General features: G+C 42.1%; 1 pseudogene; it reads right to left on the reverse strand.

Moving 5' to 3' along the window:
- Window positions 1-10,100: 10,100 nt before the first annotated feature.
- On the reverse strand, window positions 10,101-10,271 carry LOC120093454 (U2 spliceosomal RNA; annotated as a pseudogene).
- Between the last annotated feature and the right edge of the window lie 1,372 nt (window positions 10,272-11,643).

Raw genomic sequence — 11,643 nt, forward strand, 5'->3', positions numbered from 1 at the left:
GTAAACAGCTTGCAAACCAGGAGCCTGTCTTCCTATTTAAATTCATCAGAAACCAAAGAACAATCTCTCTCCCACTTTCCTTCTCTTTGGTTTGAGTATCTCCTCAAGGATGTTCCAGCTACCACACCATGCAGACACATCCTCCTTACTTTCCAAGAAGCCATAAGGAAAGCTCAGGGATGTCCATGGCACGTGGCCCTTTCCCTGTCTAGAAGGTAGACTGTATCCAGGGCAGTGGGAGTTGAAGATGCCTATGCAGCCCTGCACTAGCAACATACATTCATTTAATGAAGTGAAATGTGAATTCAATATATGTTCAGAACATGTGTGAGCAGTTATGGGATTCACATTCCCAACGTTTCTGTTTTAGAAAATCCATAAGCCACACAGTTTTAAAATGCTTTGCAGATCATCTGCTTGTCATTGTCTGGTAACTTTACTCTCTCCAGCATTGCCCCAGAGGATGAAGGACAATAGACATTTTTCTAAAAGACTTCAGAGTTCTTCACTAAAAGATGTGATTAAAGACTAAAAATACTACTATCCAAACTAATTAGAGGGAGTTATGGACTAATTCAGTTCTGTGATGCGAAGCTGTTCTGAGTTGGTTTTATTGAAGACACAAATTCTATTATATTCCAAATGCAATTTTCCAATTCTACAGCAAAGAATTGAGTAATCCGTATAGCTCTTCAATTTTCTTGCTAAGATTCAAAGTTTTGCTTATCTCGCATTATGAAATATGAATTATTTCAGCGACTCACCCTCTAATTTCAAGGAGATTTGGGGAACAACTCTTTAATTAGTCTTTATCATGCTTGCTTAAACCTTGCCAGCTATCTCTCTCCTGAAAGTAAATTAAAGCCAGAAGAGAAAAAAACCTGAACAGCCTCTCATAGCACCACTGGCTACTTGATGGCTAAGTCTTCATAAGACCCATCATTCTGAAGAGGGACTTCTTTCGGACTACAAACACTGATCATGCTCAGAAAAAGTTCTGTGAAAAGTCAGAATAGTGTGGTGTGTGTGTGTGTGTGTGTGTGTGTGTGTGTGTGTGTGTGTGTGTACAAGCTACCAAGTAAATATTTACTACTGATAAAGGTAAGGCATATTCATCATCTTTAATTGTTTTCTTGTCCTAAAAGTATTTCTTTACCAAATAGATATTTAAAATCTCCCCAGTTTTTGATTATTACTAACACAGAACACATACGCATTTACCACCATTGCGTATTTGTTATAATTGGGTTTGGGGGTGACAGGTCACAAAATGAATACCTAAAATGCCAGACTTACCAGTTCTGCTGTCAGTGTTTAAATAATGCTTACTTTCTTTTAGCCATTAGAACACATTTAAAAAAACGAAAAGTGCTCAAATCAAATAAACTGGGACATAGGAAAACATTTCTATTTTGTAACCCATTGAAGTGTCTATGTTTCTGTGCTTCCAGATGCAGTGCAAAGTATCACATGTGAATTACCTGATTGTGTCTGCTTAAAACCTCCCTGAGGGCCTGCAGATGGAGTTCAGTTGATAAATGCATCAAGTGCAGGCTCAGGCACCATGGTACATATAGTCCCAGCACTCAGCAGGTAGAGGTAGAAGATTCAGAAGTTCAAGGACAGCCTCAGGTACATACCTAGTTCAAGGCTAGCATGGAATACATAAAGCCCTGTCAGAAAAACAAACCCACCTCTAAGGAGGTCACTTATTATTACCTCCATTTGATCGCGAGGAATCAGTCTCAGAGACGAAAAGTAACTTGCCAAAACTACATAGTTAGGGACTTGACAAAGTGCTAGACTCCATATTTTCTGTCACCTCTACATACACATTTCAACTCACCTGCAAATTGTCATGTGATAGCTCCAGGTGTACTGAGGCAGAGAGAGTAAGGCATGGAAAATGGTTTGTCCAACCTTTCCATGGTGTTAAGTCAATGTTGATAAGCATTCACTTGCCTTCCATTCCTTTTAGTCTAGATGAAACTGTAACATGAATGGTTCATTGCCACGGCAATATAACCAAAACTTGTGTTGCAGCTTGTAGGCCTGACCCATAAAAACCTCTCAAAGATGACCTATTCCTCACATATGAAGACAAAAACTGTGACTCTACCCTTCGCTTCGTACAAAGAGTCACTCAGAGCGGATCAAACATAACGACGGGCCTGCCACTGAAACTGCTGGAGTAACACAGACGAGAGCAAGCACTTCGAGATTCAGGGGATGACTTTCCCTCAGCTCCAGATGTAATAATAGAGAGGGTTAAAGGGCTGAAGAGATGGCTCAGTGGGTAAAGGCACTTGCCACAAAGCCTGGTAACCTGAGTTCAATCCCTTGAACTCCCATAAGCACTAGGTGCAGTAGCACAGATCTGCGATATCAGTACTCCTGTGACAAGATGTGAGGAGAATTGCCTGGAAGCTCGAAGGCCAACTACCCTGAAGTAGCATCATTGCAGCAATAAGACAGACGAAGGGCACAGGAGCAGCAAGTCCGCTGCATCTGAGACACCACCGGAACCTGAAGGGACCGACCAGATAAACAGTTCTCTGCACCCAAATCCCGTGGGAGGGAGAGCTAAACCTTCAGAGAGGCAGACATGCCTGGGAAACCAGAAGAGACTGCACTCTGCACACATCTCTGACTCCAGAGGAAAACACCAAACGCCATCTGGAACCCTGGTGCACAGAAGCTCCCAGAAATGGCGGCCCAGATCTTCCTGGTTGCTGCCGCCGAGGAGAGCTCATAAGCAACACGCCACAAGCAAACTTGAGCCTCCGGACGACAGGTAAGACCAACTTTTCTGCTGCAAGCGACCTGATTGGGGGCCTCGGGACACACAGAGGCAAAATTCCTCTAGGACTGGACACTTCCAGTTTTTAGCGGAAGTCCCAATCTCGTGCTCCCTGCCTCCAGCTCACTGCTCCCAAACCTCGTGGGAGAGAGAGCTCACTGCCGGGACTGGTGGGCACTCCTGAGACTGCAGAGCGGAAGAGACCACCAACACTGCCCACCCCTGCCCACATCCCTGGCCCAAGAGGAAACTGTATATGACCTTTAGGTTCCCTTGGATAAGGGCACAGCAGCAGCAGGTCCCCTACTTCTGAGACACTGCTGGAACCTGAAAGGACAGACTGGATAAACAGTTCTCTGCACCCAAATCCCGTGGGAGAGAGAGCTAAACCTTAAGAGAGGCAGACACGCCTGGGAAAACAGAAGAGACTACACTTTGCCCACATCTCTGACTCCAGAGGAAAACACCAAACAACCTGCCTGGTGAACTCAAGACACAGGCCCACAGGAACAGCTGAAGACCTGTAGATAGGAAAAACTGCACGCCCGAAAGCAGAACACTCTGTTCCCATAACTGGCTGAAAGAAAACAGGAAAGCAGGTCTACAGCACTCCTGACACACAAGCTTATAGGACAGTCTAACCACTGTCAGAAATAACACTAGAGATAATCTGATGGTGAGAGGCAAGCACAGGAACCCAAGCAACAGAAACCAAGACTACATGGCATCACCAGAGCCCAATTCTCCCACCAAAGCAAACACGGAATATCCAAACACACCAGAAAAGCAAGATCTAGTTTCAAAATCATATTTGATCTTGATGCTGGAGGACTTCAAGAAAGACATGAAGAACTCCCTTAGAGAAACACATGAAAACATATATAAACAAGTAGAAGCCTACAGAGAGGAATCGCAAAAATCCCGAAAGAATTCCAGGAAAACACAATCAAACAGTTGAAGGGAGACCTTTAATGACTGCTTCTATTTCATTAGGACTTATGGGGTTGTTTAAATGGTTTATCTGTTCCTGATTTAACTTTGGTACTCCTCCATTGTTGGTGGGATTGCAGACTGGTACAACCATTCTGGAAATCAGTCTGGAGGTTCCTCAGAAAATTGGACATTGAACTGCCTGAGGATCCAGCTATACCTCTCTTGGGCATATACCCAAAAGATGCCCCAACATATAAAAAAAGACACGTGCTCCACTATGTTCATCGCAGCCTTATTTATAATAGCCAGAAGCTGGAAAGAACCCAGATGCCCTTCAACAGAGGAATGGATACAGAAAATGTGGTACATCTACACAATGGAATATTACTCAGCTATCAAAAACAATGCCTTTATGAAATTCATAGACAAATGGTTGGAACTGGAAAATATCATCCTGAGTGAGGTAACCCAATCACAGAAAAACACACATGGTATGCACTCATTGATAAGTGGCTATTAGCCCAAATGCTTGAATTACCCTAGATGCCTAGAACACATGAAACTCAAGACGGATGATCAAAATGTGAATGCTTCACTCCTTCTTTAAAAGGGGAACAAGAATACCCTTTTGAGGGAATAGAGAGGCAAAGATTAAAACAGAGGCAGAAGGAACACCCATTCAGAGCCTGCCCCACATGTGGCCCATACATATACAGCCACCCAATTAGACAAGATGGATGAAGCAAAGAAGTGCAGACCGACAGGAGCCGGATGTAGATCGCTCCTGAGAGACACAGCCAGAATACTGCAAATACAGAGGCGAATGCCAGCAGCAAACCACTGAACTGAAAACAGGGCCCCCGTTGAAGGAATCAGAGAAAGAACTGGAAGAGCTTGAAGGGGCTCGAGACCCCATATGAACAACAATGCCAAGCAACCAGAGCTTCCAGAGACTAAGCCACTACCTAAAGACTATACATGGACTGTCCCTGGATTCTGACCTCATAGGTAGCATTGAATATCCTAGTAAGATCACCAGTGTAAGGGGAAGCCCTGGGTCCTGCTAAGACTGAACCCCCAGTGAACATGATTGTTGGGGGGAGGGCAGCAATGGGGGGAGGATGGGGAGGGGAACAACCATAAAGAAGGAGACAGGGAGGGGTTAAGGGGATGTTGGCCCGGAAACCGGGAAAGGGAATAACACTTGAAATGTAAATAAGAAATACTCAAGTTAATAATAAAAAAAAAAAAGACAGACAAGGTCTCAGAGTACAAAGGTGAGAGCTGACTGTAAAACGTTACCCTTGGAGCTTGGAGGGATGCCCAGTGGGTAAAGTTGTGGCTGCTTTTGCATAGGAGCCAAGTTTGGTTCATGACGCTCACCTGATGGCTGCAACTACCTGTAACTCTGGTTCTAGAGGATCCAATACAATCTCTGGGCTCTGCAGGCACAAGACATATACATCCCGCACCTACATAAATGCAGATACTCACATATGCACGAAATAGATATAAGTGAATCTCCTTTTAGAAAAAAATTGGCAGGATTGCAAGATGCTTCTGAGCAGAGAAGAAAATGATAATCACCCCAAGTGAAGAGACAGCCTAAAGAATAGTAGAAAATCATTGCCAACTATTCAGCCAACAGGGAGTTAATATACAGTGTATAGAAAGACTCAAATATGAAACACCAAAAAAAGCAAACAATCCAGTAGTGAAGGGCAAATGACAACAGAACCATCACAAGTAAATAAATACAAACAACCAACAAACACATGAAAGAAAATGTCCAATGTATTTAGCTATCATAGATCTGCAAACAAAAATTATATGGAGATTTAATTCTGACCCAGCCAGGCTACCATTAAGAAGCAAAAGACAACAAATGGTGGCAAGGATAAGAAGTCAAAAACACAGGAAACCTATACACAGCTGATAAGTATATCAACTAGCGTAGCTACTACGTAATTTTACTGAAAAGGATGTCCAAAACATTAAAATCATAGTAAGATCCAGCTATGCGATCGCAGGGTGCTCACCAAGAAGAATCAGTGTTAGTTTCCTATGGCGATAACTGCTTACCCATGTTTATTATACTATTCTCAATATCCAAACTACGGGATCAGTATGGCAACTCACCAATGAATAGATAGAATATTTGATGAATTATGTAATGAAGTATTATTCTGCTCTAAAGAAGAATAAAATCATGTCATTCGCAAGACCCTGGGTGGAACTGAAGATAGAATTTTAAGTGAAATAAAGCCATCCTCTGGAAGACAAGTACTCTGTCATGTGTGAGACTTAGGATGGAGGAACACTAAAGTAAAAGGCTTCCTAGGGATGTGGAAGAGGGAAGGGAGGACAGGAACAAAAAGGGTAAAAAGGGTAAAAAAAACAAAATATACACACACATAGACATGTCATTATAAAGCTGCTACTTGGTACAATTAACATATGCCAAAAGTTATTTAATGTATGTGTGTATCAAAATGCTACCCTGCTGATTTGCGTAGATTTTATGGTTTTATACTGGGTCCAAACAAAAGTAATGTTTTAATTAACCAAACATCCCATCAGCTATTTGATGTTGAGAGTTGCCAAATAAAATGTGAAGCATATGGCAAAATTTGAGCGTCAGAAGAAAAAGAAATGATGTCTCAGCGTAAGGGCATCCTGTGCAATACTTATAATACTTCTTAGGGACTTCAACAATTAAGTTGCCATATTAACAAATATAAGGCTCGAAAATGTACTATTTCATAAAGAGAAATGCCTACACCATTGTCACTTATATGGGATTCAAATTTAGCTGTGTGCCCAGGAGTTTTCATTCATTTCATTTCATTTCGTTTCATGTTCATATGGTTCTGTGACTTAAACCCAGTGCTTCTGATATATGAGAAAAGTACTTTACCAACAAAGCCACTTCTCCAGTCTTTAGTCATTGTAGTAGGAAATTTGTTTTATGCCTTTTTAATGAGTTTATTTTCCTAAAAATAATTATGTCCATACGATTCTCTTTGTAATGAGCTACCATATTGGTTCACATCACTGTGACCAAAATGCCTGACAGTTAGAACTAAAGGAAGAAAGAGTTTGCTTTGGAGGATGATTTCAGAGGGGTTTCAGTCTGCCAAGGGCAGGCGTGATGATGGGAACTCCATGTGAGGCCGTAGAAGATGAGGCAGTGACTGCTCACAGGCAGAGAACAGGAAGTAAACAGAGCAGAGCTAGAACCAAGGGTGGTTATACCCTTCAAAGCCTCGTCCCTAGTTACCTCATGACTCCATAGTCACCCCTAGTCACACATTTGCTTGGAAGCAAGATCGTGAACCTATGGCTGACACTTCAGACTCAAGTGTTTATTATGTTTAATTGTGTGTCTCTGTGTGTGATACACATGTTTGCAGGTACCTGTAGGTACCAGAAGAGCAGGAAGTATGCATCCCACTGAGCCATCTCACCAGTGCCCAACAGCTGTTTTTTACCCACCATCTTTGCATCCTGTGGTTGGTTTTGCTGAGTTTTACGCTGAGGTTTTGAGCTGGGCTCTGAGTTTTCCTGTTTTACTAATGCTTCTACTTTCTGGTCATGATACCAACACAAGTTTCAACAGGCTCTTTTTCAAAAAGGTCTGGAATCTTGTCTTTCACCTATATAACAGCACAGATTTACTATCTCACTGGGTAGAATTAAAAAGTCTTTTTCATTTGAAATTAAATAATCATTAAATAGCCGGTTACTGTGAAAGCCACCATCTTCTACTCTACAAGCACAAGTACCAAAGCACAGTGTGCATGCTGCCCCATCCATTCAAAGTCCATAAGCTCCTAATGAACAACAGGACCTTTTCTTTCTGCTGTTTTAAATAAAATTTTTCAAGCATTTCACAGCATGAGTACACTGTATTTATACCATTTCTATCCCTCCCTGTTCAAATCCTCCTTGCCTTCTCCACTTCCTCATAGATTCATCATCTTCCTCGTGGTTATCATTAAATTATAGATAGATAGATAGATAGATAGATAGATAGATAGATAGATAGATAGATAGATCATACTGTGTCTCTTTTTTTTGTTCAAATGGTTTTATTTCCATCTTTAATACTAGTCCAAAGCAGATTGATATCCGTGAGCATGGTTTAAATGTAACAAAGAAAAGAGTTAAACTATATACATTAAGTAAAAAGGAAAGAAAATCTTTTCTATACCAATCTTTTCCTATTAATGCAGTTTCTGATTAGAGGAACTAAACACGTCTCTTTCTCAATTTAATTTAGGATGAAATAATAGAACTTTTATGATCTACTTCATAAACTGTCTTTAAGAAGAAAACTAATTTTTAAGTGGGTGTCACCATATTTACCAGTGAACTGGTTGCATGGTTGCCTTGTCTCCTTGAAGTCTGGCTATCACTAGAACTAACAAGACCAAGTCCATGAGGCCTGCAGGGAACTCAATGGCTTTGACTTCCAAGGGGAGCACACATACCGTGCATCACAATGATGAGAGTTAATGCTCTTACCCTCTGAGTCCATGTTAAGAAACAAACTTATTACTCTCATTCAAACTAACTGAAGTCAAACAGTTAAAAGGTCAGAAGGAAGAATAAAACTATTTTCTTTTCACAGAGAGGAGGGACACCCCTTCAGCTCCATTTAAAGTGAATTCTGTACTGAGTCCCTGCTCCTTCAGAACAGTAAACTGAAAGTCAGTTATTGCTAGCAAAGCCCCAGTGGTCCCTTTTCCACCTCAAAGATGTGCCACACAAAAAGGCTGTTGGTTTGACTTGAAGCCCTCTGAGAAAGTAGGGTGGAGGTGGAGGCAGGCTGGCATTCAAAGCCTATACTATCCTCTATGAGCCACCCTGTCCTAGTGTCCCCAGGGGCAACTGACCACCTTTGCTATCTCTGAGAGCACCAGAGCAGAGATTGTTATGTGGTCCCACTTGGAGGAAGAGACTTTGCTGACCAAAACCTACTGAGCAGTCAAAAGTCCAGAGGATCATGGGGTTGGGGATTTAGCTCAGTGGTAGAGCGCTTGTCTAGCAAACGCAAGGCCCTGGGTTCAGTCCCCAGCTCCAAAAAAAAAAAAGTCCAGAGGATCAAAGCTCAACTGGCCAGAAGAGCAGCTTTGGAAATATCTATCTATTCAAGGGATGTGGGAAAGCCAGGGCAGTGGTAGGTTGAGTAGGGAAACCCCTCTGACACATGGGCAACAGTGACTTGGGCAAAAGCATGTAAATGAACAGCTGATAAGGCCATTGTTACTGCTACCACCTCCTGGTATCTATGCTTGGGCAGACATTAGGCAGTGGGAACTGAAAAACTGAGGGTTGGAGGGAATAGTAGGCAGCACAGGGCACATCTTAGCAGAAAAGAAAGGACATTCAAGTACTTGCTTGTCCAATTAGCCTTGAATGTGCTGTACCAGGCAAAGAACTTTGGAGCTTGGGTAGGGTTCCTGAGAACAGTTGGTGAATAGAGATGGGGTGGGCTGGGCACTGCTCCCACAGGCAGCACTGGGCTGAGGATACTAGCAGTGCTACATCTTCCAGATTGCTGAAGAGCAAGTGAAGAACGGGCTTTATTGCACTTTCTCATTCTTAGGAAACAGGTTGCCCTGCAGAGTCTCTTGATTTGCAGAAAACACTGCACATCAATGATAAGTTTCAGGCATAATCAAGGTCACCTCTGCTCTCATGGGAAGGAAAACTAAGTCTGCCAGCTAGGCTTTTTCATGGGCAGTTTAGGTACTGGTATTCTTGGACTAGATGAACTGTCTGGCCAGGTCACTGTTTGGCAGACAGAATAGCTAACTGGCAGGTGCCTTGAGAAGGTTCTGCACCCACGAGAACTGGGGCAAACTTTCCCAACAGGGAAACTTCTTGGCCAACATGTAAGCTCCATAAAGAGACTGGAGCCATGATGCTCAACTCCAATATTCATGACTCCTTTTTTCCTATTCTGGGCTCAGACCACCCAGAGGGGCAGAAACGCTGAGCTGATCTGGGAGGATCCCTGGATCATGCTCCATAGCATCAAACTGGAGGTAACAAAAAGATCTAAGGGATTGGAAAACAAAAGACCAGTTTACATCAGGCATTCATTTTTTAAAGTCTTTTTGAGCTCAGGAAACTGGAGGCAGATACCATGCAGAAAAGACAGCCAGGTTGTCTGTCCTTTGGTCTATCCTGAGCAGTTGTGAACATTTCATATATAAATGGGATGGTACCATTTATGTTTGATCTTTTTCCTACAAGTTGGGCAAATGTTAGCATTCTTAAAGGAATCACGGAAGCACTGGCTACAGATGATGTGGCCACATTCTGTAGAAACAATGAGAAGCCCATTCTGCACTATCTCAGAGTTTCCATCCATGTAGATGGGACAACTGACGGTACCTGAGGACCTAAGTCCAGTAGTTCCTTCATCCTTGGTAATTAATATATTGTCCTCAGATAGAGGACATATCAGATATTAAACTGATAAAAACAGATACTATACTTGACCTTAGCCAAAAAGCCGAGAAGCTATATACTGTGTCAATTTAATGTTGCATATATGTACGTGTTGATAGCTGGCCACTATCAACTCTCAAACAGCACCTTCAAAAATAAAGGAGATGACATATATTAGTGATTATTGTGATGGCTCACTTCTGATGTTAACTTGACGATATCTGAAATCAGCTAAAACCTAGGTATCTAGGCACATTCATGAGAGGTTTTCTTGATTGAATCACTTGAGGTAGGAAGATTCACCCTAAATCCAAGCTACACCTTCTTCCTGCAGCTCACGTAAAAGGATATGGAGGAAGGAAACATTTGCTCTTTGCCTGCTTGCCCTCACTCCTGCTGGCAACTTCATCTACCTGATGCTGAGGCATTCCTTCACTGGTATTAGAACCTGCTTCTTCAGGACTCCAACACAGACTGAAGACTGGAAGCTCTCTAGGAATTCTTTTAGACTCTAGCACCAAGCTGGGACTGCTGGGACATCCAGGCTCACTCACTGAATAATTACGGGATTCTTTTCTTTTCTATTGCAGACAGCCATTGTTAAAAAAAAACCTAGATTGCAGCCTGCAAGCCACTCTAATAAATCCCTTGCAATATCTGTCAGCTCTGTTCCTTTAGAGAACCCTGCTGAATAGTTATAGTACATTTTTGCCCTTTAATTCTTTTGGAAATAGGCTGTCCACACATATAGAATGTGACAAATATTTTTTTTTCATAGCACAAGAGAATAAAATACAAAATACAAAATAAAGCAATTACTTTTTACTAAAAGTACAAAGTAAAAGAACTCCAAATGTTGATTTTCTAAAAAGTTACATTACTCCAATTAATGTGACCAAACAATTAAAATATACCACCTATCCCTTCCTTACTGTCAAAGGCCATGTGAGAGTGAGCAATTCTAGAAAATGCCTTAGGACAGGAAGAGATAGTGGTAGGGCCGTGGCTGAATGCTAGTGTATGTGAGCTTAAAAGAGCTTCCACTGATCGACTCTGTGGTAATTTGAATAAACATCAGGCAAGCAACATATGTTGCTCTATTGGAGTGCTTGACTATTAAGCTTGAGGCTATAGGGTCAAAAACTAAAATTAATTATGAGGACATACAGCCCATTTAATAAGGTAAGCATCTATGAGTTCATATTACACTGAGAGGATCAGGCCAGGCTGACTCCATGACAGGCTGCAAAATGCCAGTTCAGAGGACTAATCCTAAGTTTCTGTTTTCCAAAGCTAAGTATGAGGAAAAACCATAGCCTGCAGACAGCCAATCAGAAACTGCCCCGCCATCTGGCTCATGCCAAGAATAGTCAGCAATGGTGAAAAGTGTCCAGACCCCCACCAAGGGTTCTGGAAAGTCCCCAGAGCCCTAGCCGATTCCAGAGATA

This window comes from Rattus norvegicus, chromosome 6 (assembly GCF_036323735.1).
Source record: "Rattus norvegicus strain BN/NHsdMcwi chromosome 6, GRCr8, whole genome shotgun sequence".
In the NCBI taxonomy this organism is placed as follows: domain Eukaryota; kingdom Metazoa; phylum Chordata; class Mammalia; order Rodentia; family Muridae; genus Rattus; species Rattus norvegicus.